The sequence below is a fragment of the Artibeus jamaicensis genome, unplaced genomic scaffold (genome assembly GCF_021234435.1).
Source record: "Artibeus jamaicensis isolate MK-2021 breed Jamaican fruit bat unplaced genomic scaffold, CSHL_Jam_final contig_1016, whole genome shotgun sequence".
NCBI classification, from domain to species: Eukaryota; Metazoa; Chordata; class Mammalia; order Chiroptera; family Phyllostomidae; genus Artibeus; species Artibeus jamaicensis.
Window position 1 is genome coordinate 8,298,458 of NW_026521195.1, and position 27,022 is coordinate 8,325,479.

A 27,022-nucleotide genomic window follows, 5' to 3' on the forward strand; every position below is an offset into this window, starting at 1 on the left:
CTTACTAATCGTATTCCATGCCTGGACACTCTACTGATCACAACTAAAATGAACACTTGGCGGTAGCCATGGATGGCCCGTTAGTTCCTTCTTTTCATTCCAGGTAGGTCTGCCCCACGCTCTGGTGCTGCCAGACCCACTGGGTGAGCCGAACAGTCACTCTCTCTCCTACAAGCAGTGGTCCCTGGGGCCCTAGAATGGGCTTCAGAGCCAGGGAAGACATTGTCCTTGTCCTCCCTTTTCCTGCACCTGAATCTGCCATCAAGTCAGGGAACTCGGTTTGAAACAATCACAAGCCAAACCAAGCCTCTGGGGAATTCTAGGAGAATTGGTAGGAGAGGGATGTGTGTGGGCTGGAGGGCTGGAGGACCCTTCCCGGAGCAGGTGAGGTCTGAGCTGACTTTAAAGGATGGGTAGGGTTTGGTGGGTGCTGGGAAGGAAGGAAGGCATTTCAGGGAGAGGGGACTGCGTGAGCCAAGGCCGCCGTGGAAATAATAGTTGTGGTGGGGACAGTGAGGAGATGGAGCCAAAGGGAGCAGAACAGAACCCAATGATGTGGGTCAGAAATAAAGCATTTAATAATAATCCCTTACATTTATAGTTTACAGTTATATAGAACCACCATTCACAGAGAGGTAGTATAACACAGTGATTAAGAACGCAAGCTGTGGAGCTATGTTCACTCATTCATTCAATACTATTAACTAAGCACTTACTATGTACTAGGAACTGTTACAAGCATTGAAGATAGAAGGGCAACAAAGCAGGCAAAAGGCCCTGCCCCACAGGATTTCAGTTCCAGTAGCAGAGGGATGGCCAGAAGTGTCCTGTGCATGGTCTGCCCCACTGGCCTGAGGTTTTTGAGAACCAGACATGCCTGGTCCTGCTCCCTGTTCTCAACCACAGCCCAGGGCCTGGAGCAGGATGGGGCTCAATAGAGATGAAGCCAATTGCATTGAGTAACATTTGGTCCAGTCTGTGCACTTTCTGCCACATCTAGAGAACTCCTGGGGGTCACAGGTCATTTTGAGAGCCACCTCTGTGGCGGGACTTGGAAAGAGTTTGTCTGTAACATTCGGTAATGACTTGAAGTGATCCCCTTGGAGAACACAGTTCACTGAGCTTTTCTTTTGTAGCATGACGCCCCCTGGTGGTTCTCTGTTAAAATAGCTTCTTCAAGGAGCTGTCTTACCCACAGCTTGGATTGGGTGGGAGAAGAGGCTTCAGAATCTTTACATGTCCTAAGTTTAAACTGCACCTGGCAGCTTTTGGTCACTTACTGCTCTTTAACACAGGTGTGGCCAGAATGGGTGAGCTCACCTGCAAGTGACAGGGCACACTGGATAGTGCAAATGGCGTGGTGGTGTACAGATGCTCTGTAATAGGAGCTTCAGGGAGTCGCCATAAATGGATTGTTCCTGGTTTTTGTTATTAGCTTGTAGAGGTTTCATGGGGGCATGTGTTTTCCTTCCTCTTGGATGGATGCCTGGAAGTGTAATTTTTGGGTCCCATGGGGAAGTGTGTGTTTAACTTTTTAAGAAACTATCAAGTTGTTTTCCGAGGTGGCTGTACCATTTTACATTTCCACTAGTGTGTCTAAGGGTTTCTTCACATCCTCAAAGGCTCTGGTCATCTGCCTTTTTGATTTTGGCCTCTCTGCTGGGGGCTGTGGTGGTATCACATTATGCTTTTCATCTGCATTTTCTTAATGATCAGTAATACTCAATATCTTTTCCTGTGTTTATTTGCTATCCATATATTTTCTTTGGTGAAGTATCTATTTAAATCTCTGGCTCACTTGTTTATATAAATTGGGCTGTTTGTCTTATTATTGAGTTGGAAGATTTAAAAAGACATTATGCCTACTGGTCAATTCAGTTACATGATCTGCAAATATTTTCTTCTGTGCTGGAACTTGTCTTTTAAGTTTTTTCTTTTATTTTTAATATATTTTATGGATTATGCCATTACAGTTGTTCTATTTCCCCTCCTTCATTCCCCTCCACCCTGCACACCCCTCCCCCACCATCCCCCCTTTAGTTTATGCCCACGTATCTCAAATTCTTTAGGTTCTATATTTCCCATACTATTCTTGCCCTCCCCCTGTTTATTTTCTACCTACTGTCTATGCTACTTATTCTCTATACCTTCTCTCCCCTTCTCCTCCTCCCACTCCCCTGTTGCTAACACTCCATGTGATCTTCATTTCTATGGTTCTGCTCCTGATCTAGCTGTCCTCTTAGTTTGCTGTTGTTTTAGGTGTGGTTGTTAATTTTCTGTTTCTTTTCTGTTTCTTTTTTTTTTAACTGCATAGATTTTTATTCCTTTTTTTAATAATTAATTTTATTTAGTTATTTTTCAAGTACAGTTTTTTGTCTATTTTTCCCATCCCAGCCTCCCCTGCCCCTTGCTCCCCACCTCCCTCCCATTTCCACCCCTCTTAGTTCTCATCCCTGTGTCCTTCCTATTTGTTCCTACAAATCCCTCCCCCCTCTTTCCCCCTTAACTTCCCTTCCTTCTCCCCTCTGGTCACTATCCCCTTGTTCTCTATTTCAGTGTCTTTGTTTTTTTTTCTGCTTGCTTGTTTGTTTTGTTGTTTAGCTTCCTGTTAAAGGTGAGATCATATGGTATTTGTCTTTCAGCACCTGGCCTATTTCACTCAGCATAATGCTTTCCAGTTCCATCCATGTTGTTGCAAATGGTAGTAGCTCCTTCCTTCTCTCTGCAGCATAGAATTCCATTGTGTATATGTACCACAATTTTTTGATCCATTCATTTACTGATGGGCACCTAGGTTGCTTCCAACTCTTGGCTATTGTAAATTGTGCTGCTATGAACATTGTGGTGCATAGGTTCTTTGATATTGATGTTTTAGGATTCTTAGGATATAATCCCAGCAGTGGAATTGCTGGGTCAAAAGGCAGGTCGATTTTTATTTTTCTGAGAAAATTCCATACTGTTTTCCATAATGGTTGTACCAGTCTGCTATCCCACCAACAGTGAACTAAGGACCCCTTTTCCCCACACCCTCTCCAACATTTGTTGTTTGTTGCTTTGTTTATGATAGCCATCCTGACTGGTGTAAAGTGGTATCTCATTGTGGTTTTAATTTGCATCTCTCTGATAGCTAACGATATTGAGCATCTCTTCATGTGTCTCTGAATGTTCTGTATGTCCTCCTTGGAGAAGTGTTTGTTCAAGTCCTTTTCCCATTTTTTAATTGGGTTGGGTGTCTTCTTAGAGTGGAGTCGTGTAAGTTCTTTGTATATTTTGGAGATTAAACCTTTTTGAGGTATCATTGGCAAATATGTTTTACCATACAGTTGGTTGTCTTGCTAATTTAATACTGTTTTCTTTAGCCACACAGAAGCTTTTTATTTTGATGAGATCCCATTTGTTTATTCTTTCCTTTACATTCCTTGCTCTAGGGGACATATCAGTAAAGAAGTTGCTGCGTGAAATATCTGAGATTTTCTTGCCAATGTTCTCCTCTAGGACTTTAATGGTGTCATGGCTCACATTTAAGTCTTTTATCCACCTTGAATTTATTTTGGTGTATGGTGTAAGTCTGTGCTCAAGTTTCATTTTTTTGCACGTAGCTGTCCAGTTCTCCCAACACCATTTGTTGAAGAGGCTATCTTTACTCCATCTTTTCTGTTTCTTAATGGTGTCTTTTAAAGAGTGAATGTTTTTGATTTCATCAGGTCTAATTCATTATTCGCAATGGTTCCGACTTTTGATGTAATCTGATTCTTTTTGTTACTTTCCTCAGGAAAGACACCAGGGGCCATGGTGACAATAGCCACTCTTTGACTTGATTTGGGCACATCGAGGGGCAGATTTCTCTTGATTGTCTTACAGACACACACAGAGAAAATAAACACGAGTTTTTCTATTAACGGGCTTTGCAGTCTCTCCGTGCTCCCTCTGCACTGCAGACTTGCAGGGGATGTGTTTGTGGAGAGACTCACGTGCAGGCTCGAGGACGATGGAGAAGAGCGAAGCCAGGCAGCTCTGCTCTACATGCAAAAGGGAAAAAGTCACATCAGGGATCAGGGGTCCTCAGGCCCTGGATGAGGGGTTTTCTAGAATATCTGTGCTAGATCATGCTAGAAGGGGGATGGACTAGAGCTGAAGCCCTAGTTATTCTTTGGTTTAAAATCTAAGCACCACTCGAGGTTAATGATGGGTACCAACCTCAGTTTTAGCTAAAACTGCAAATGGGATATGAAAGACACAGTCCTCCTAATATAAATGACAAAGAGATGACTCAGGGCATCTTTATGTTATGAACATCTTTATGCTAATTTAAGAATATTTATTGAATGCCTATTATGTGCCAGGCACTGCTCTAGACCCCACAGATGCCTAAACAGTGCAGAGCAGACAACAATCCTTGTTGCATGGGGCTTGTACTCCAGGGGTGGCAGGGAGACAGACAATATGTAAAAAGAAAGGAAAATGATGCCATGGGATAGAAGCTATGATACATGGGGAAAACCCATCAGGGGCTGGGGGCTTGGGGATGCCGGAGCTCTCTGATGTCTCGTATTTGGGGAAGGACCAGCAAAAGAAGGAGCCCCGGCCAGTACAGAGGCCCGTGGACCATGTTGCGCCGGGGGTGTTCCAGGGCGGGTGTGGGGGTCAGGCTAGGGCGAGCAAGGATACACGGGGGACTACAATATTACAGCGAACGTGAATAGACTTAAAAGGCGACTCACCAGAGTATGCAATTACTAGATACAAGTAAGGTGTCCACATAATGTTTTTGCATGTACCTGAGTAATATGGAGTACTATGGACAGTATTCAGAGTCTGTCTGCTTGCGCTGGGGGAAGGGAGATGCCAACTGAACCCACTCCCTTTCCTTAGGGGATGGGCTGGGCCCACTGTTGGTCATTTGTGAACCCACCTCAGGCGTCTATGAGGAAGCAATAGGCTTGCAACAAGCTCTCCAGGTCAAGGGGCAATATGACCCTTCCAAAAAGGTGTGGGGTATGCAGCTTCAAACTCAAAGATTATCAGTCATTTAAATCAGAAAGTTCTCCAAGTCAGGGAGTCCTACACTGGTGAAACTGAACCTTCACACGTAAAAAAAAATCCTGCTTCAGTCATATTGGGGTAGATCCAGATGTACTTCTGGCATAAATTGAGCTTGTTCCTGTCTTTCACGATGTTCACCTCTGTGCCACTTTGTGGGGAAATCTCTTGCGGGCGCCCTCTGGTGGCAGGTTTGAGCAGCTGCCCAGCAACAGACCACACCCTGGAGGTAACGTCCCTGCGGAATGAGATTATGCCTGTACCAACGAGTCTGACGGAAAATACAGCATTCCCCTTTGCTCGAGGTGCATATTCCAGAGTTTCACAAAATTACTTGAATGCTAAGTTTGGCTTAAAAATAAATAAGCACAACGTAAATAAGTACAGAAACTCTTGGTGGAACATTTCTGTGTTGTAATAGTAGCTCACACTTTTAGGGTAAGAGATGGCAAAGGAAGGGGGGAAAGAGATATATATTTAAGAACCGTGAAAGCCAAGTCCATGGAATATGAATATTGGGGGGTGGGGAAGGAGGGGTTTAACGGGACTCGTGCAGAAAGGATGGTTCCATGTTGGGCCGGGGAGTCGTCACATCATGCTCGCTGGCGTTCTTTGTTTGATATAATTTAGTGGAATTTAGTGGGCAGCAAAGAACTGTGTGAGGCAGTTTCTTGCTTTCTTGTAAGAATCCTCTCTCTCCTCTGGGAAGTTTCTCACTGGCAGGTCTGGAAAAAGCACACAGCTGTCCACTGTAGGGAGGCTGGATAAGATGCGTGGAGGTTGCAGGGGAAAATCCTCTCCGTGAGCTGAAACACAATGCAGATCACAAATTACATCTCATCTTTTAGGCCCCATCTCTCCTCTGCTTTTAGAACTTAGTCTTTTTTTTTCTGTTCATTTTTGTTTCACAAATGTGCATACAGCAGCTGCAGCTCCGTGAGCTCCCGGGTGGGAGAGCCTCTGATTCAAGCCCACACAGTAACTCCCATTTTCATGTCAATTGTAGTAAGGTTATGAGACTTATGTTGCGAATCACTCACTCCTGAGCCTGTCATTTTCCCCATTTTCTACACATTTTTGACATAACAAGGGTGAAATGCAGTGAACTATTCAAATCAGTGCATAAACAATCTCTCTCTAATGGAACGTGGGTAGGGGAGCTGCGAACCCCGAGCCATGAGCTGGCAGCGGGCGTGGTCACTGGGACGGTTTGTTTCCCTGTTGGGCGATGTACCGACGTCTCCCACGCCAAGGGCACCTGTGAACACAATGGAATGGAACTTGACTGCTGGTTTGGGAACTTTGTGGGCAGATCCGCGTGGTCTCTTCAGTTGGACGTTCCTGGTTCTGTCGGACCCATTCCTCTTGCTCACTGTGCTCCTTTCTCTGATTGGGAACTTGTCAGCGGCTGACTGTGTCACTCCCCACCCCAGACTTCAAATGTTGAGTCCTAACCCCTCGTTCCTGGCCACGTGAACGTACTTGGAGACGAGGCCTTCAGAGGGCTAACTGAAGTAAATGGGTGGGTCCCAACCCTGGACGACTTCTACAGAGAGGAGATCAGGCCTCGGACAAAGGCAGAGGGGAGACCATGTGAGGACACAGGGCGGGAAGGCTTTACGGACAGACACAGTGAACGTCGGCTGCAGGTCGTTTTCCAAAAGACGATTTTCTTGTCTCGTTGTAACAGTGACAGATATTGGTGCTGTAAAAACGTACGCATCACACAAGACTAATCACGCTGTACTGGCAGTATTTCACAGCCTCTGTTTTTGGCCTCTTCGAAATTTTTCTTGGACATTTTCCCAAATCATCAAATATCCTTTGAAAATTTTAGAGTCCTTTACAGAAATGTGCCATATTTTATTTAATTAATATCCAAGCTTATTTTCTAATAAGAAGTGGATAAATGTTAGTAGAATTGTGTTAAAATGTAGTTCAGGAAAAACGTTTTTTAAAGAACATATTCAGTTACCAAAATATCAAGGATCTTTAGACAATTGCAACTGACATTATCCTTTTTTACTACTTACTCATCATCGTCACTGCAGGGGGTCTCGCTTTACCAAAAGAAATTTGATTAATTTGATTAACATGTGAAACGCAATAAAGCAAAATATTTTTATGACTCCTTTTGGACCTTCTTTTCTTGAATCGTTAATTTCCAGTCCATTTTACTTTTACTTTTAGTGTGTGTACCTGAGAAGGTACTTGTTCCACAAATTCAAATTTAAGGTCCCGTTGCTTTACCTCCTTATCTTTTTTTTTCCTTTCTGAGAAGACAGGGCCTGGCATATTTTTAGACACCTTCTGAAAATGCCCAGTGTATGAAGCAAGTTGCAAAGAACTGACCTTTCGTCCTTAAATCACGGAGGAAGTGGAGGAGGTCAATGTGTCTGCTTTAAAAGGGTAGAGTCACAAGATGTAACATCTGTCACATGTTACTGCGACAGTGCGCCACTTCTTAAGGGCTTAGCATGTGCCAGGGACTTTCCCATAAACCATGTAATTAAACTTTCACTCCAGTCCCGCAGTTTAATAAGAAGCATTTCCTCCCTTGGACATGAGCAGAAACTGAGTGAAAATGGTCGACTCGCTCGTCCAGGGGCACAGAGATGGATGAGAAGTGGCCTCCAAGGCAGGTGTGTGTCCATTACACAGTGAGAGTTTCCGATAACCAGGGCGGCTGTCTGACAGTTCCTGGGTTTTTCAAATGTTTGGTGGCCAGGAGCACACAGAGACCAAGTGTGATGGTGACATAATCAGACTGACTTGGTAGGTGGTGGCGGGAATCATTCTCATTGTTTTGTAGTCACATGCTTGTATTATGTACAGTATATATCCTTGTGGGCAGAGGGCTGTGTCCATATATACAGGTAAAAAGACTACAGTGAACCCTGGCTGGCGTGGCTCAGTGGATTGAGTGCTGGCCTGTGAACCGAAGGGTCACCAGTTTGATTCCGGTCAGGGTGCATGCCTGGGTTGCGGGCCAGGTCCCCCGGTTGGGGGCTCACGATCTCTCGATCTTGTACACTGATGTGTCTCTCCCTCTCTGTCTCTCTTCATTTCCTTCTCTCTAAAAGTAAATGAATAAAATCTTAAAGACTACAGTGAAAGGGGTATGATTATGCCTTTGTAAATCTCTAAAATACATCCAGATCCTAGACCTATAACAAAAACTGGAAGCCAAATGTTCTAATAATAATATATCAAGGCCAAAACCTTGAAAAAAATGCTAAGAAAATTAGTCTTTGAAAATATGAGTTTACTATTCATTATTGTTTTTTAAAATTATTTTATTTTATTTTTGATTTTAGAGAGAAGGAAGGGAGGGAGAAAGGGTTGCCTTCTGTATGTGCCCTGACCAGGGACCAAACCGGTATAACCCAGGCATGTACCCTGACTGGGAATCAAACCAGTGAACTTTTGGTTCACAGGATGTCACCCAGCCAGTTGGGCCACATCATCTGAGGCACTAGTTATTATTTTCTTGAGTCCTCATTCTTTTAACCTGATGCTTGGGCACCGATTGGCTATGGCGTTGGTTTACCTTGAGTATGATTTTGGTTATTTATTGTAGCTGTTTTGCCTCCAGCTGCCACAGGCAAGTACTTTGAGATGCTTTTAGAGTATGTTTGTATCCATGTATGACAGATATGTTTAAGTGTAGACAGGTTACAAGGTACAGGTCGATGTATGTTCATGAAATGGGCTCACCTGTGCAGCTGGCAGCCAGGTGAAGGACAGGAACGCTGCCAGCACAGGAGACACCTCCTCGGACCCGGCCTGAGTCCCCACCACCCTTCCCCAAAGGTGTCCACGGCCCCGACTTCTATCACCATAGATCAGCTTTGCCGATTTTTGAACTTCATATCAGTTGAATCAGAAATGTACTATTCTGCATTTGGTTTCATTCATTTTTTAACACTATTCTTGCGAGTCACCTATGTCCTTGCAGTGGTTCCAATGTAGTCACTCTCCATACAGCCTTCCTTTGTACAAGTATGTCGTGATTATTTTATCCATTCTTGTGTGGACGGACATGTGCATTGCACACAGTTTTGATTGTTGTGAATAGTGATTCTCACACATAGTTTCTGGCACAAATGTGCAGATATTTCTGTTGTATAAATGCCTAGGAGTGGATTCTTGGGTCATTGGGTATGAGTATGTTCACCTTTAGCAGATAACTGCCAAATACTTTTTTTCAAAGTAGTTGTTTCAGTTGAAGTTCCCATACATATTATTTGAGAGATTTAGTTGCTCTGAATCTTTGTCCACACTTGGTTTTATCTGTCTTTCTCACTGTGGCCACTGGGAGGCAGTGCAGTGGTAGCCAATGATGGTTTGAGGTCATGTTTCCCTAATGACCGATGAAGTGGAATGAGCACCTCTTCATAGGTTTACTGGCAACTTGGAAATCCTATTTGGTGAACTGTCTGTTCAGATCTTTTGCCAATTTTCTGTTGGGCCATCTATGTTTTTCTTCCCGACTGTGGAGTTCTTTTCATAGACGGATATCCCAGACAATGTCATGGCAGAGGCAGGAGAGACTTGGGGTCCTGCCAGGTGTGGTGCAGAGGCAGGAAGAACAGAAAGGGGGTTGGGGTGTCAGAGTAAAACTTCACTTTCCAATCCTTCTAGCCCCGACATGGGAAGGATTTAGGAAGCAATGGCTTTAGGCATTGCGCTTCGCCAAAGGGTGGGCGGGCCTGCTCATCTGGGTTGGGAGCCCCATGGTCAGAGCTCTACAGTGTAGTAACTCACGATTCCAAATGCCCTGTTCCAAACTTGGGAGTTGTCTCCTCTTCCTCGCCTCACCTCCAAGCCCTCACCTCTCCAGTCCCACCAAGCCCTGCCCATTCCTTGTCCAAAAGATGCATCCAGTCCGGTCACCCCGCCCCACCTCCGCCACCAGCCCCTGGCTCAAGGCCCATCAGCTCTTTTCAAGCCAATGAGACGGTTTCTAAACGGACCTCCAATCGCCACTGTAAACTGTTTCAATGTAAATCTGGACGCCAACTTAAAGTTCTCCGTTTCCCCCATTGTCATCCCTCACAGCCCCTGTCTTTCCTTCATTGTGCTTATCACAGTGGGCCATTACCTGTCTCTTTCTGCCTCCACTTCATGCCTCGTCTCCAACACGGACCCGTTATTGTCACAAAGGGGTTACACCTCTGCTGTGTACCCGCGCAGTGCAATAAACAGGTGTAGAATTTGAGTGACTGAATGAACACCTCCTGTCAGTCTGAATCAAGTCCCTGACACCCCTTGCAGAGGTCACCCAGCCTCTTCGGGATATTTCAAGGGACGGAGCCCTGAAGCCACGGAGCCTGCATTTGAAAGGAGAGCAGCACAGGCAACTGCAGGGCTGGAGGAGGAGGCAACATGTGTGAGCTGCAGGAAGCGGGGTTCTTGGCAAGACTGAGGACAGCAACGTCTTCCCAAGGCGCCGAGGTCCTGGTTAGCTGTTTCGGTGGGAAAACTCCCCTTGTGAGCAGAGGCAGTTCTTGGCTCTCTGGCCTTAACTTTCCTCCCACCCACAGCACTTCTAGGGAACACCGTGCGCTCCTGTTCCCGGAGCCAGAGCGACCTTGGGCGTCACTCCTGTTCCCACACCCTGCCTCTGACCCTGCCCTCTGGCACTGAGGTCTGCGGTGGACCATGTCTTGGCCTGGGGCTCCCAAAGTGGCCTCTCCCATCCCTCAATGGCCCAGCTTTTTCCCCAAATGGGGATTATTTAACATACCTGCATCCAAGGGGGTGACAGGCAGCTTGACATCCCAAATGCATCCCCGGGAAGAGACAAGACTCTGGTTTGCAATTCTGATGGTATCGAGGCTGTGTTCCTAGGGCTTAGCTAGTCTATTAAGTGGTAATCTCAGCCTGTGAAGATCTGGATTAATTCCTTGTTTCCCCAGCCCCCTTCAGGTGGTCTGCGCCCAGCCCTATGGGTGCACGAGCAGTTTTCAGTCCTCCCAGCAGTGGTCCTCCTCTGTTCCTCGTCTTCGTCTTTGTCTGGCCACTGTTCGCGGCCGAGGCGACCTCTCTCAGTGCAGCTGAAACAGGCCTTGGAGCCAGAGAGATCTGGGTTCAGGCACGATCCAGCTGCTTACTAAGTGGGACCCTGGACGGTTCACTAACCTCACTGAGCCTCAACGACCTCAGGTGCAAAAATGCGACAGCACTTACCTCTCAGGCCGCTGTGAAGATTTGGGAAAGGTGTGGAAGGTGTGGAAGGTGCTGGCACTGGTGCCTGGCACGGGGATGGTTCCTTCTCCAGCCCCCCACCTCCCGAGAAAGACGGCTGGATTTATCTGGTTGTCATGGGAGGTACTAGATGCACTCTTGACTCCAGGGCAGCATTTGCCGAATTGCTGGTGTACCACCAGGCTCCTGGCAGCCCCTGTGGGCAGACAAAGGCCAGACGTGGAAGGCAATTTGAGCAAGTGAGCCAGAAACACGTCCAAACCCTGAAGCTTTTAATACTCTTATCTCCAGTTCCTTTCCAATCCATAGCTACCAGTGATGGCTGAATAACTAGAGTCTCCCGAACGAACGCCCTGCTCTGCAGTTCCAGACACGCCTTCTCCCCAGCCTCTAGAATGACACTGACAATAACGGAAAAGGAAAGAGCCGACACTTGGAGGAGACACCTCGGCTTTCCTGGGAAGTAGAATTGGGGGTCGCCATTGTTTCCCCCTTCTTGGTTCCCACATTTTGTAAGTGCTGACTTACCAGTGTTGTTATCAGGCCCCCCTCAACCTCCTGAATTAAATATGCACATTTATTTACATGCTGCTGCGCCCCTGAAGTAACGACACGTGGTTTCTGACGCAGGTACGGGGGGCTTGTCCCCTTTGCAGTAGGTGTGCAGTGAACAATGGCTAACAAATGATCCATAAAGGATGCTTCTCCTCTGCACGTCTCAGAACATGTTGCTGTATTTTCCTCAGTGAGAAAGGGCTGCTTAGCCCACATCTCCCCTGACAGGGATACTATTTATTAAGTCAAGCAGCTGATAACAACTGATTGAGCTCCTATGAAGTGCCAGGTCTGGGTATGCCGGAGAGACCAGGAGAGTCATGTCCTTACCCTCAAAGGTCTTCTAAGCTAGCGGGGACAATAGGATGTGAACGAATAAATGAAGAAATAAGATATGTGTAGAAGGGCAGGTGCTCCAGAGGAAATAAACTTGTGATAGAGAGCACAGGTGAAGTTCTCACCTGAGGAGGTGCCTTGTAAGTAGAGAAGGATTAATAACAGTTAGGTATGCAAGAAGTTGCGGTGGGGAGTGGGGGTGGGGTTGTGTCCAGGCAGAGACCCCTAAGCAAGAGGGAGCTTGGCTTGTTCAAGGGAGAGAAGGAGGCTGGTGTGCCTGGGGCCTAGGGAAAGGCGGGCAGTGTGCTCTGTGTGAGCTGAAGTCGGACAGGTGGGTGGAAGCCAGGTTGTGCAGGGACTCGGAGGCTATGGCTGTGGTGTGAGTTCATTCCATGTGCAGTGGGAGCCACTGGAATGTGATAAGAAGGGGAATGGAGTGCTCTGACTTGTATCTGAGGAATATTTTTCCGGTTTGACATTCTGGAGAAAGGATTGGAGGGAGGCAGAAGTGGAAGCAGGGAGAAGAATTAAAAGGCTATTTAACCAGAACCATATACCACTGGAATGGCTAACAGGAAAAGAAGCATAACATAAGTGTTGACAAGGATGTGAGCAATGGAACTGCTGACTCCTCTCTACCTTGATGAGAGTGTGAAAGGATGTAACTGTGTGGCAAAGCTGTCCGGCAGCTTCTACCAAAGCTGGATGTGGCACATCACTCAGGAGCCAGCAGTTCCACTCCAGAGGACACGCTGGACAGGAACGCCTACACAGGTGCACCAAGACATACAAAGGGAGATGTTCATGCCAGACTGTTCCTGACTGCCTCAACCTGGAAACCATCCAAATATTCATTAACCATAGAATGCATAAATACTTTGTAGTATATTTGTCCAAAGGAATATAATACAGCAAAGGGAAAGAATGAACTATTTCTATATGCAAACAACATGGATGAATCTCATGAATATAATTTTGAGTAAAATAAAGAAGAAACAAAAAAAGTTACACTATGTGATTCCATCTGTATACATTTAAAAACAGACAAAACTAATCAATGTGGACAAAGTTCGGACTTTGGCATGGTGCTGAGAGGGGAGCAAGGAGCGTGGGGAAGGTTTCTGGGACCCCGAAAGGGTCCTGCTTCTTGATCCGGGTGGTGGTCACCCTGGATATGGGTGTGTTCATTTTGTGGAAATTGATCAAGCTGTGTAATTAAGATTTGGGTTCTTTTCTATATGCGTGTTATTTTCACTCAGAAGTGTCCCTTAACGAAGGAAGGACGAGAGACAGTTGTGTAGCCCACAGAGAAACACCCAACTCAGGTCAGGACACTAGTAGTGGAGGCAGGCAGGGCTGGTGAGATGTTGGCGGTGTGGCCAAGGGAGGTTACTGAGGGATTGCGTGTGTGTGTGTGTGTGTGTGTGTGTGTGTGTGTGGAGGGTGGGAGATGTGAGGTAAATAGGGAAGAAGGATGACACTTGGGCGTTCCGCCCACGTCACTAGGTAGGTTACGGGGCCACTTGCGGGGCATGTATGTCTGCACTAGAGCCCAGTCCCTGAGGTCAGGGCCACGTCTCCGGTGACTTCCCATTTCCACTTTCTGCGTCACTCACTTCCCCCTCGGGACCGTGTTGTCCCCATCGGACCCACACATGCTGTTGTTCTGCCACCTCAAAGGAATGTTCCCTCAGTGCCTTGTGCGCCGCAGGCACCACCTAGCACCCAGCAAAAGACCTCCGAACAGCTGTGTACTTCTGTCTCCCACTGCTCTCCCCCATTCCCCCTTAAACCCACTCTGATGAAGGGCTTTGCCTCTGACTCCTGAAACTGCTCTCGCTACAGTACCCAGTGACCTGAACTTTCCTAAACCATAGTCGATTGCAGTTAGTCCTTCCCTTCACTTACCTGTTGCAGGTGTGGACTCGGCTGACCACTCTTTCCTTCTCCACTTGGTTTCCAGGGCCCCACGTTCTCTTGACTCCTCATTGGATTCTCTTTATAGACTCCTTAAGTGATGTCTTGCTGGTACCTGAGGTCTGCTGTGGTGGGAGTGTTTACACCACAGAAATAGGCAGAGGAAATCTGCACATATAAACCCAGGCTCCCCCACCCCCGCGCCATGGCTATTTCTTCCCTGGAGAACTGGTTTACCAGCACGACACCCTGTACGAGCCCTGGCAAAGTCTTTTTTTAGAGTATAACACAACCCTACTCATTGGTTTACAGAATGGTAGGCTAGGAGAAATTTGGAGTTAGGTGCAGGGTCGATTAGGAAATGTCAAAAATGCCCGGAATATCTCCTGACTCCTGTACCTTCCTGACAAATTCCTGCTAAACTCTCCCAGTCTGTGCTGGTTACCCTTCCTCGGGGCACTCAGGCATGTCCCTCTCCTGACTCCTGTACCTTCCTGACAAATTCCTGCTAAACTCTCCCAGTCTGTGCTGGTTACCCTTCCTCGGGGCACTCAGGCATGTCCCTCTCCTGACTCCTGTACCTTCCTGACAAATTCCTGCTAAACTCTCCCAGTCTGTGCTGGTTACCCTTCCTCGGGGCACTCAGGCATGTCCCCCTTTAGCGTCCTCTTCTCGTCCCATGTCTGTCTCTTATTCAGCGATGAGCTTCTTGAATGTGAGCGAGGAGGGGCAGCTGTAGAGTAGTGGTGACTTGCCAGGACTCTCAGCCTGGCTGTCTGGGTCTCAATTCTGATTCCATCACTTAGGATCTGAGTAGCCCCGAGCAATTACTAAGTGACTCCGCTGACTTCATCTGTAGAATTGGGGAAATAGTAGAACATTTCTCGCAGATCACCAGGATGAAATAACATACACAAAAGCACTTGCAACAACACCTGCCCTTAGTGAGCACACAGTGAATCCATCTATTGTAAGTATTTATTTTGTCCTCAGTTGCCATCATATTGTCTGGCACATGTAACGTGGTACATATTTAACATGTTTAATATGTGTATGAAATGCCAAGTATAGGAGCAGAAGCACCGACGGAGACAGAGAAGGGACGGATCCTTGTGGATTGGACAACAGGTGAGACTGGAAACAGATGGGCGGGAAGGGTTGCCGGAGCGGACAGGTGGGGAAGGTTAATTGTCACTTCGGCAGGGGTTCGTTGGATGAACCCTGCTCTCCAAAGGTCAGGCCATTTAGCAAATATAGAAACTAAATGTGAAAAATAATTATCATTAAGCTGATTTCATCTCAAGTTAGTGGAAGACCAAAACTCTTTTTCTCCCCTCCCCGGTGTCTGCTGAAGTGTTTACTAAGTAAGTGTTTGCTTTAGGAACGGAATAGATTTAAATTATTGAATGAGGCACTTGAAGAGAAAGCAGGAAAAAGCCTGGAATGTTCTGTAACTCTGGAGCAGCTGTGTAATGCGTCCCGGAGAAGGTCACACGGTATTCTGAAAATTACTTGTGCGCGACAGAGACCGCCAGCCCGGATTCCTCCCTTGCCCGCAGGCAGCGCCGCTGCTCCCGCGGTGCGTCGGCGTCCCAATTAAAGACACGCTCCTCTCGCTCTGCCCTGTGGTTGTGCGGGAAGAAAGGCCGCTTCCCGGAAGCGGGCGGGGGGGGGGGCATTGGTTCATCTTGTTTAGGACCCGCACAGTGACTGAGGTGTCTGGTCAGTGAGCCCTTGTTCCCGAGTGGACAGCTGTAGATGGGAGCGAGAGGTGAGGCCTGGTGAATCCGATGGGTCGGGGCTGCCGTGGAATTTATTCTTCGTCCTCCCCCATCTCCTGTAAGTAAGAGCCTCCGGGGCAGGGCAGGTCTGAGCTTTGTAGCGGAGACTTAGGGCCCCTGGTGCACTTTCACTTTGAGCCTCACTCTCCCTCTTCTGAGAGCAGGACCAGGACAGGTCCCCGGCAGCGTGTGGGTTTCAGGGCCCGGGGCTCTGGGCGACCATACGCGGCGACCTGGGGCAGAGCGCCAGAGGCTCCCTGCGTGCTCGGAAAATGCTCCTGCTTTTCAAAGTGCCTTTCTTCCCCCCAGTGCTGTGTCCGCTGCATGAACGGTGGGGTTTTCTTTCCATTGACCCGGATACGTGAACGATAACGCCCAGACGGAACTTTCATTTTATGAACATGTGCAGGAGTTGGAGTGGAGCTGTGTGTGCGTGCATGCTCCTGGGGGGAGGGGCTTGCAGGGACTCATGGACAACCGCCCCCCCCCCCCGCGACAATTCTGTGCAGACTACCCTCACCCCACCCCCCACAACCCTTTCTGCTCTTCCATCAAGAAAGCAGATCCCTTCGTCCAGGAATAGCAAAAAGAAGCTGGCTGGTCTGAAAGTGCATCGGACAAGAAAAACCCATTCTATTCTTACAAATCCTTAATATTTATGATGACCATGATGCTTGAAATTCACAGAATTCATAAGCAGTTGTCATTCTCAAAAGATTTCATACACTGGGTGGTCTCAGTGAAACCAAACCTTTGTGAACTTTATAAAATGTTACTACGAACTGGGGTTTGGTGAGACAGTAACCTGTCAGTTAGGAGGTTGAAGAACCGCTGTTTGCAAATCAACACTCTTCAAATCGGCCTAAAATCGTTCCGACTGCCCTCCCCCAGCACAGCGGACCCTGGGCGGGGACGCCTTCTCTGTGTCCAGTGCCTGGGCATCCTGGTGGGTCTTTCATCCACCCTGTTCACTCTGGGTTTGGGGGTAGCAAAGTGTGTATTTGCGTTTCATTTACCTGTGCTCAGGAGGCATAAAAACTACAGAAAACTGAGAGAAAACACTTCTGGTTGTTATAAAATAGGTGCAATTAAACACTGCCTTAAGAAAAATTTACGTTGGAGTGTTTTCACTTTCGAATGGACTTAACTTTTCAGCCTTCACACCTGGAGCTCTGGCTGCTAAGGACCCACGTTCCAACTTTGACTCTGCCACTGAGGAGCCCAGGGGCCTCGGCAAACGACTTAACCTCTCTGGTTCATTTTTCCACTTGGAAAGTGGGAGGCATTATAAACACGTACCGAGTTGTGGCCGATGACATTCTATAGCAAAGTTTGGCCCATTTTCTATTCCTGCTTCCTCTGGACCCGGAAGGTTTGCCACCTGGGGCTCATTCCCGGGGCCCGCAGGGAGCTCCTTGCACTCTCCCGGTTGTCCCCTTGCCAGTGGTGGCTCGCCATTTGCCCAGATGGACCAGCCCCTTCCCGTGCTGGCAGGAGAGGCTGGAGTCGAGAGCACATGCCCTGACCTGTGCGGCTCAGAGGGCTGGGCGTCCTCTCACAGGGCGGAAGGTTGCTGGCTCCATCCTGGTCGGGGCACATGCCTGCTTGGCAGATCTGGTCCCTGGTCAAGGCTTGTAGGAGAGGCAACCTGTGGATATTTCTCTTCTTCTCTTTCTCTTTCCACCTCCCTCCCCTCTAAATATGTACATAAATAAATAAAAATCTTGATTAAAAGTGGGAGCTGGGGGTGGGTGGGGTAGGGGAGGTCGGTGGGGGGAAAAGTGGAGATAATTGTGCTTGAACCAAAAACCAAAAACCAAATAACAAAAAAGAAAAAACCCAACAGTATCCAAGGGGATGGATACCATTGGGTGAGAACAGGGGCCTGCCACGGAACTCTTGGGAACACCAGTGTTTCGGGGTCTGGGGGAGGCAGAGAGCCAGCCAGGAGTGAGCTGAGCATGCGGGGGCGGGGCCAAGGGAAAAGTCCAGGCAGGAAGTGGTCAGCTGCACGTGCTCCTCTGGTGACCTTCAGGTGCCTGACGGACCATGTTTCCTTTCTCCGCTCTCAGAGGCAGGAGCCAGGAGGACAGAGGCTGCGGAAGAACTAGACAGCCCAGGCGAGACAGGGGAGACCGGGGAGACCCTCAAGGGCGCAGGAGAGCAAGGTAAACACAGTCTGAAACCCTCCCAGCACCCTTCTTTCCTCTGCTCCCACCTGGGCTCAGGGAAGCGCAGGCAGGCCCGGGAGTCCCACTGAAGCGATGGAAACTCGGAGCGCAGTGCTTCCCCCTCCACCTCGTGGAGGGGGGTGTGAATCACGCTCTTCTGAGCCTCGGTCCGAGCCCTTTGCCCTGGACTGGCCTCGCGGTTTGGGACTTTCCTAAGCGGCTCCGTTCCAAAGCAGCAGCAGCCAGCACTTCGCAGAGGTCTCTGGGCCTCCGGAAAGGCCTGGCTGCAGCACATTGCGCTGGGTGGGAAAATACCCGGGCAAAGGCCGTCCGTCTTAACGTCCTCGTGGCTAATCATTTCATGATTTCTTGCCTTAACTTCTCCTAGTGGGCTCAGTGTCCTTCATCCCGGTCACTTCTGCCAGACCAAGGGGTGGGCCCTGGTGCGAAGACACCACCGGGGTTCTGCCAGCACACTGGCGCCGCCTAACGGTGCTGACAGTAAAGTGCAGCTGGGGGGGCAGCACCCTGGGGCCCTGGAAGGGAAGAAAGAGCCTGTTTTCTGAAGGAGGTTCCTGGTGCCATGGGCTGTGGCAGTTTGGGGACTGTGGGACAGAGGGGCCCTGTGAGTCGTGGGAATGTGGAGGGTTTTTACCATGCTTGGGGGGAGATTCTGGGGTTCGAAGGATCCCGGCACCCCCAGGTCGTTGACTCTGTCTCATTGCCTCTCAGGGTCATTTCCCTCCTTGTTTATGTGAACTTCCTTCCAAGAGTTCCGGGTTTTTGGACAACTTTGTAAAATATCACGAAGTGTTGGAAATAGCGGGCAGTCGGAAGTTCTGGTGCCAGAACGGCACGAACTCGCTGTTGGGGCAACCTGTCCCCCTCTCTGACCCTCTGCCCCTTACCTGTGGCTTCCCACCCTTCACAGGTGTATCAAAGGCACACGGAAATGCACAAGGTGCAGAAACAACAATACCCACAGCAATAGCAGGCTGGTGTTTATTGAGTGGCTACTACATGCCGGACATGGCTCTGAACACGGTTCACGTGCTAAGTCATTAAGTCCTCACACAGCCCCGTGAGGAAACCGAGGCAGAGCCCGGGGCCAGGCAGCCAGTACGAGCAGTCCCAGGATTGGACCCCGGCTGCAGTGGACATGAGCGTGCATAGGATGAAAACGGTGTGAGCGTGGTCAGGATGAAAATGACACTGGAAAGGAAAAAACAACTATGACTTTTGCTCGTGCCTTTTTATCACTCTTATGTCAAAAACGAGACTAGAGTTAATGTTATCTCCTGCAGGAAATGTGGGCTGCAGTAATGGCCCCCCCTGCCGGGCTCCCCCCACCTCCTGTTTGTCACCACCCTGTCAGATGGTCATCTACTCACTGTGAGCTGTTTGTAGGCAGGGGCAGTGACCCAGAGCCTGGCCCCAGCGGCTTGGCTGCGGAGCTCGGCTGCTGGGCCTGTGGGAACTCTGGGCGTTTTCTCCTTCCTCTCCTCCCTCCTATTCCTTCGAGGTGGCTGGGTCTCTTCCCGTCTTCCCGGGAGAGTCTCTGTGGGGAGGTTTCGAGGTCCATCTGAACGTCCGAGAGGCAGGTCTGTGGTCCTCCAAGGGGCCGTTGACTAGAGTGAGTCACCTTCACTACAGTTGGGTTTTCTCATTTCCCTTTGCCTGGGAGGAAGCTGAAGGTGGTCATGTGGGGACGGGGGAGGGGGGACCTGGGACAGTGCTGTGGGTGGGAACCAAACCCACCCTCCCCAGGGACAGAAACCTCAAGGGCAGGTCAAGGGCAGTAAATGTCAGGGGCACGGTCTGTATTCCAGGTGCGAGGATGGGAAGCGCCCGTCTCGCTCTTGCTCACTGCTTTCTGTGGGCTTTATTTAAGAAGGAAGAGGTTGGAGCAGTGAGAGGAGGTGCCTGAGACTTCACCCCTTTCAGAAGGTGAGGAGAGGCAGCCTCACGCACGGTGGACGGAGGCCTGGACGGGACTCGGACGGCCCCTTGCGGTAGCCAGCCTCAGCGTCTCTGTGCGGGAAATGGGAATTGCTGGGAGGGTGAAAGGTGACTCTGTAGCAGAAAGGGTCCGGCAGGTTCCCCACAGTGGGGAACTCGACCACTATGGGTTAGAAATGAGGAAAACTCCCGGAAGGACCCATTGATCCTTCTCTTACTTCTTTCGGTTGAATCAGTGAATCAGGACCCCATTTTACTCTTCCCCACTTGCTGTTTCCACATCGTAGCCGTTCAGTTTCCCTGGGGATTTGCTTTGGTTGTCACACATTTTGAGTCAAGGCCGTGTCACTGAGGGCAGGCCGGTACTGATGATGACGCCTCGTGGTCTGAAGGACAACTTCAAAGCCAGGGAGGATTCATTGAGCCCGGGGGCAACTCGTGTGGAAAGAGGGAAAACCAAATCGCCTCCATCCTCCCCAGTGCCCTTTGTGATTTGGAGAGGCATTTTGTTAGAAACTTGGTTGCCAAATGTATGCGCCAGAATTTATCACAATGGGAAAAAAACCCCAAAAACCTTTCAGTAACTTAAATACCTGACAGAAGCATTTCAGCATTAAATCATTAATCCTCCCACCTGCTGCCAACTATAACTGCTTTTCTTTATTATGATAATACAGACTGTCTGATTCTCTGGCAGAGTTTTTTGGGCAGCAGCGTGTAATCAACACCTGGGAAAATTTGCCTGTGACTTTGAGATTTCAGTCAACCCATCCATGTGGAGACTCTGCTTTTCCCACCATGGAGACTTCATAACTCATGACCAGGGCTCCAGCCTCACGGTCCCGCGGCCATCTGTTTGGGCACCTGCACACCTTGTACGGTGAGCACGCCCAGGGTTTTCTAAAGCGCCAACAGAGAAGGTGCCACATTACTGGTGATGTGGGAGCAGGGTGTCCCCAGGGGTCCTGGATGATGGAGGGATGAGGTCCCTTCTGAGAAGAGGAGCCAGGAGTTTGCAGGCAACAGATAGGAGTTCTCTTTCACTCAATCAGCGGTCAGGGCGGGCATGTTGCCGTGATCTTGGAGGAGGCTTAGCGCACATCCCAGCCTCAGGGGGCTGGTGTGTCCATTTCCGTACTTCTGCTTAGTGTCCCCGTCAGAACCGGACTATTCATGTGTTCCTTCAGCCACCGCCTGCTCGGTACTCAGCACTGGTCTAGGTATTGGGAAGCTTCTAGATCGTGAAGCTTCCGGCCCTGGGGTGGGTCATTGATCTGGTTCATTTATTTTGATGTATATCTTAAATTAGAAAATGTCAAACAGAGGCAACATGACAAACAGAGGAAGTAATTTAGATATCTGTGTCTGTATGGATGACTGACTTTTAAAATACTTATTTTTTGTTTTTAAAAATTATGGGCATAGTAGAACATTTGGAGGACAGATAAAAAAAGAAACTAAATTCTCCTAAGGTTCCTGGGTGGGGGTCTCACTGGGTGCAGCCAGTCTGTGTCCACAGGAATGAGGACAAGCCTGGTGTCGCTGTCCCTGGGGAACCCGAGTCACCTCTGATCCTGAAACTTTCATGCTTCCTGTCACCTCCAGAACCAATAAACAGAGACAGGGATTGAATCTTTATGGGCGCTTTATTCAGGTGGCCCGTGATCTGAGAAGATGGCAGGTATGTACCCCAACAGACCATCTGAAATTCAAACTGCCCATTTTTATAAGCAGAAGAGAAGTGTAAGTGACGGGTTTGGAATTCAAGGGAATAGAGAGTGTACATAAGGGATTTGGAATTCAGGAAAGATGTTAATCAAAGCTGCAGTCCAGCAACTCCCCTGACATCCTTTCATCTGCTGACTGGTGATTTTTCTATCTGGGTCCTGCATCCTGTGTCTTGGGTGATTTTCTTCATCTGCGTCCTGGGTGGCGGAATGTCTCTCCCTGGGACGCAATGGCTCCGATACCACCTTGATTACTATGGTCTCTCCTGCAGCACAGAGGTTGAACTGCTTGTGGTCTCCTGGAGCCAGGAGGGACCGTACCTGCAGTTCCTGAAACAGTAGCTTCCGCATGCATGCACTACTGAGGTCATTAACCATTGCCTGAAACTAAAACCATGAGGCTCTGGAGCTCCCCCCCAGTCCTAGTCCCAAAGTGTGGTCACAGTCACTATTCAGTGTGTCTCCTCCCTGTCTTTCAGATGTGCATTTTTTTTTTATGTAGATGCAGCCACGTTGTATCCTGCTCTGCAGGCTGCCTCTCCCTGAAACATAGTTTACCTTTACTCCACAACACCAGCATCCTTGTCATGGCCATCAACAGCAGGGGCCACAGCCAGGACACAAGGGTGGGGTGTGTGTGTACCTAGCTGTGTGCATACGTGTGTGTGCGCTGGTGGTGAGAAACATGTTGGCCTCCTTTGTTTGTGCTGAGTCACTAAGTGGAAGGACATCCCAGATGAAAGGAGCTGCCCGTGGACAACAGATGGAGGAGGATCTTTCTATTACAAGTCATTTTGCCAGGCGCTGGGATCCCCTCTGGTGTCAGAAGTTCCCCCTTTGGGCTGCCTGTCTGTTCTTGGTTCCAGTGTTCTCGGCGCTCTTGCTAATTCTGTTGCCACGGTTGCCACGGAGAGCAGCCCCCTTCCCCAGGGGTTTCAGATCCACAGGAAGAAATCTGAACTCCATCATTCCAGTCTTTGTTATCCAGTGGAGGACCGGAGACCAGACAGGCGCACGTGCAAAGTAAGTGGCTAGTGCCTGGCCCCTCAGGCTCCCTCTCCCACGTCCCAGCGCAGGTGCCTGCTGACTCTCCCTGTGACAGGTTATCCACCGGGGACCTGTTGCCTTGCAGATGGTAACCTTGGATGCTCTGTATTTACCCTGGTCCCGTGTCCCCCAGGTCCCCATCAAGCAAGTCTGATGTGGCACCTTTTGCTGGCGAGAAAAGAGTATTCACCCAATTTCTCCCTGCGATTCCCCTTGCCTCTGAACAAACTGGGGTTTTTGTTTTTCTATATATTTATGTTTTTCAGTTACAAAAAGAAAAAAACCCATCTGTCACAAGACAATGTAATTTTCAATGACTAAATGAATTATTCTTTTGGTTTGGTTTCTAAAGCCAGAGCTTTAGAAAAGCCTTAATAGTATAACACGCTATTGAAATCGTTTCCACCCTTTAACCTTCTGTAAGCGAGCACACTGACATTGGATCACAGGAAGAAGAGGGGTCTTTTCTGGGGCAAAGCTGTGATGTCTATCGGGGTGGGCGTGGGGGCTTCGACTGACTCAGCCTGGACTCGGGATCAAGGCAGATTCTTTCCTTGGCTCTTGGCACACAGGTATAAACTGTGCCTGCACCTGGTGACCTGGTGGTCAGACTTGCTCAGAACGGTGAAGAGGACAGGGTTTCCAAGGGTCCATGTTGACCAGACCCTCTTTTCTTTCCTGATTTCGCTGCCCAGACCCCGTCTTGCAGTTGGTGGATCTCTGTGGCTAACCTTTGGCTAGAATTGGAAAAAGGAATGTGTGTTTCTTTAGTCCTGGTCCCAGAACTCCTTTTTCATGGCCTTCCACCTTTTCACTCTTTCTTCCTGCCCCGGCCAGATGTTGAGCGTCCAGGGGTGGGCACCAGGAAGCTCCAGTAACCCCACAGAACAAAACCCACCCTTCAATTTATAGTAGGGTTTGTGATGGGCGAGAAACAAGCCCTGACTGTGGTGTCAGCCCACCAGGACTGTGGATGTTTGTTACAGAGGCTAGCCGTGCCCATTGATAAGGACTTGGCACATAGTAGGTGTTCAATAAATACTAGTGTGGGGCTTTTCCCCTTCTGTTCTTCCCCAGGAAGCACAGAGTGCGAGAATCCTCAGGGCGCCTGAATGAGAAGAGCGGGCAGGGAACGTCTGAGCGGAGCCCCGAGAGGAAGGCGGGCAGGGAGCAGGGGAGGCTCACAGTCCCTTTCAGACCTGCCGGGTCGGCAGGAGAGAGCGGTCCCGGCAAGCCCGTGTCTGTGGAGGCAGTCCCCCTGCAGCCCTCACTAACTCCCTTTTGGGGTGGCGGAGACCATCTGCGCAGACAGGGAGGGTAAAAAGCAGAGTGTCTGGACAGCCGGGTTGTTCGGGGGCTCTCTCTGGTGGTGAAGCCCCCACAGACGAGGACAGCCCCCTGGTTAGCACAGTGCCTAACACACAGTTGGCACGCACTGGTGCTAGTTTAATTCTTCGTTTCTCTGTTCGCTTCTACGTCCCTCCTTGCAGGGAGTGTGTTGAGACCCCCTTCCGCTGGGTCGTACACAGAAAGGGCATGTGGAATAAGTGTGTCATCTCATGGGGTCTGGGAGGGGCTGATTTTCGTAGACTGGCTGGGAACTGGGCGTGGGCCTGTACCGGAACTTTCTGTCACCTCCCGTAATTCCTAGTCCCAGTAAAGATACTCACTAGCTCTCTCTGGATCCTACCGGCTACAGCCCAAGGAGCAGGCTTGCAGGTCAGAAGCTTCACTGCCTGCAGCCATTGCTGTGGCCCAGGTTCTGTGAGGGGGCCTTTCCTCAATCTGGAGGGGTTGTCAGGTAGCCCAGTGGGTGTCCATGAGGAATGTGCGCAGCGCTCTCACTGGGGGACTTGGGGGAGCAATTCTGGGGCCGCTGGCTGTAGGGAAAACTCCCCGTGGTAGACTGCGTCTTGTGTGAGAGCGGTTGAAATGCGTCCATGAGGTACGGAGGGGCCGTCTTCTCTTTAGTATGACAAATGAAAGTTATTTTCTTAGAACCTGACTTTCTGATAATATGTCCTACTTATAATGTGTTATTATTTTTCTGGAGGTTTAAAACCCAATGAACAATAAGTACCTGACTTTGACACTTTAGGTAGCAGCCCTGACACAGGTGGCATCCAAGGACTCGGTATTAGCACCGGACGCGGAGGGGTCTGCTGCACATTTGGACTTTTCCACGGACGGTTGTCGTATTTTGAGGGCACTCTTTGATCCGTGCGCTCTGAACTGCTTTGGGTTCTGAATTCAGTTCCTACTCAAGTTCCTTGGCAGGAAGCCAGGGTCAAGCATGACATTTGGGGATAAATTAATCTCCGCCTAATTCGTCTTGGCTAATGACTGGATTAAACTAGTAAAATGTGTATTGTTTCTTCCCTGCCTTCCTTCCTGCAACAGACATTTGTAGTATGCCTTCTTGTGGGAGTCCATTCCAGTAGTTAAAGATCAGTTCATTTTTCAGACTTATTTTAAAGGAAATATAATAAAGCTGGAGCTTTTAGCCAAGTCTGGACAGGTGTGAGGTATTTGCTCTAATGTAGGAGTCAGCAAACATTGTCTGTAGAGGGTCAGGCAGTAAATATTTTTGGCTCTGCAGGCCGTACGGTTTTGAAACAACTACTCAGCTTCGCTTTTCGGTTTAAAAGCAGGCACAGACCACATGTAAACAAACGAGCATAGCCATGTTCCAATGAACCTTTTTTTGTGGACACTGAACTTTGACCTTCATATGGTTTCAACACGTCCCGTGGCATGTTCTTCTTTCAAATTTTTATTCAAACACTTAAAGATGTGAAACTCCTTCTTAGCTCAAAGACTCTACGGAAACAGGTGATGGGCCGGATTTGACCTGCGGGCATGAGTGTGCTGACCCTGCCCGGCCCGCGTGAGCAGAGGGTCCGCACACCTGCGTGGCTGTCTTGGTTTAGTTTCCTTACTTCCCAGGCGTGCTTGGAGGAGAATTCTGAAAGCGAGACGCTTCTCCTGAGCTCGGTCTGGAGCTCGCGCTCTCTCTGCTTATGTAACGTTGGCGCTGCACTTCCCTCGGTTTGCTGTGGGGGCCCACACCGGGAAGGCCGCCGTGGGACCCAGCTCGGAGCCGTGCGGAGGCCTGTAGGTGTGCCGTCTCGAACACCACGGGGAGGGATAATGGTTCGGGGGAGAAGCCGTTTAAAAACAGTTCCAATTGTTCAGGCAGGTTATTTTTACCTGCCTTGAGAGGACCGAGAAATGATCACATTGTTATTATTTTTACATATGATATTGCAAAAAAGCTGTTCTGCCAAGAGCAGTGAAATACCAAGTTTTGATTTTACTAACTCAAGGCCAGATGGCCACTGCGTCAGGATACTGTTCTCTTGAGAATCTACTGGAGGCAATGGGAACTCAGGGCTCTGGCGCCTCATTGAAGAAGACATGGCAAGTGCTTCTGCTACAGGTTTAGAAAAGAAGGAGAAATACAGGAAAATGAGAGCTATATTAAAATATATAATATGGTGAGTAATATAGTCTACATAAAATTTTCTTATAAAATCAATGGCGATCACAGTAACTGAAATGCAGGGTCCAAGCAGAAGTAAGGCTTGCTGGGGTGTGGTTGGTCGGGTGATAATATGGGTGTGATAATTTATAGTTTTAATTTGAACATTTCACCTAGAATGTCATAGGGTATGCTTGAGGGTGATGTTGTCATGTTACAGAATGACATGCTTATGATTTTGTAGTAAAATATTTTGTAATAAAAGGGGAGCCTTATTTGTGCCGGATGCTGTACGTTGTTGTCACGGAGAAGGATCTCCCACAGGGTCCACATCCTGGAGTTGGGAGCCACCTAATGCCTGCAGGCGCCGGATGCCCAGCGCGAGCCCCGGTTTTCCCCGCATCTTCCCCGTCCTCTCTGTGAGAGGAGGAAAGCAGGACCCAGGGGTGCCCAGCCCTTGCCCAAGGCCCCACAGCTGATGAGCGGTGGAGCCGGAGGTCCGGCCTGCCTGTCCACAGAGCCCGGTTTGTGCTTCCCCGCCGTGCCCATGGCCAGTCTCTAGGGGCACCTCGGGGTCAGAGCACCCCGGACTCCCCCGCTGAGAGGTGCCACGGGGTCCGAGACACCCTCTGCCTGTGGATCGATGAATCTTACCATTGCCCTAAGGACACGCTCGATGTGAGTGGGGGTCCAGGTGTTCCGGGAGCATTTGTAACTAAAGTTCCAAGGACAGCCAGCATTTAGGAATTCTTACTACTCTGAACATATGTGGTCAATTGAAGAAGAAGATTCAATTCC

General features: G+C 49.1%; 1 protein-coding gene across 1 annotated transcript in view; it reads left to right on the top strand.

The window, feature by feature from the left end:
- Nucleotides 1–17,989: 17,989 nt before the first annotated feature.
- Nucleotides 17,990–27,022, top strand: part of PDE1C (phosphodiesterase 1C) — a 382,013-nt gene continuing 372,980 nt past the window's right edge. The window contains exon 1 of the mRNA XM_053661833.1: nt 17,990–18,007. The gene's annotated coding sequence lies outside the window, so the exon portion shown is untranslated. The remainder of the gene's footprint in view (nt 18,008–27,022) is intronic.